Below are 839 nucleotides of genomic sequence, written 5' to 3' on the forward strand. Positions count from 1 at the left end.
CCAATTGACTACTTTTGTGGTTTTCGAAGACACTCAAGTGCCTGAATTTTGTCACGCAGTTTTTTTATGAGCCGGTAAATCTACCGACACAAGCTGATGTATTTCAGTACTTTCAAATACCACCGATGCCTTAATCCATTCCTGACAGTCACAGTGTTTGTTGTGTATTATGTCTTGTATAATTGACAACAACAAATTTGTTACTTTCATTGACCTGTCTCAGTCTCACGCTTCTGACAGTATGAAAATGACTGAGATATCAGAGATGCGAATAATGCCATTCCTTATGCAGCCAGACCCTGTGTTGAATGGTGTAAAAGTGCCATCCATAGCGTCAGTTAATACGTGCGTTTCAGTGGGTTTGGTGGACTGATATGTAGTAACACCTGGCATAGAGAGGAAAGCAACGGGAGACTACCTCACACCTCATTTCCCTAGAACGCATAGGCTATTTGTGACAGGGATGGTGGCGGTGTTGGGGATCCAACTACCCTTCAAGCTTAAAACTCTACATACATACATACATACATACATACATACATACATACATACATACATACATACATACATACATGCGCACATACATACATATATACATATAGTGGACATTTGTTGCATAAAAATATCACCAGACTGAACCGGGATCGAACCCGCTAACTTGGGCTCAGAAAGCCAGCGTCTGAGCCACTCAGCCCACCAAAAGAACGAAAATAGAGGCCTTTGAAATGTAGTTTTACAGGAGAACGGTGACAGTAAGGTGGGTAGATGAAGTTACAAATGAAGAGGTACTAAATCAAGCTGGTGAGGTATAGAAATACTTGACAGGAAGGAGAAGTAAA

The sequence above is a fragment of the Anabrus simplex genome, chromosome 1 (assembly GCF_040414725.1).
Source record: "Anabrus simplex isolate iqAnaSimp1 chromosome 1, ASM4041472v1, whole genome shotgun sequence".
NCBI classification, from domain to species: domain Eukaryota; kingdom Metazoa; phylum Arthropoda; class Insecta; order Orthoptera; family Tettigoniidae; genus Anabrus; species Anabrus simplex.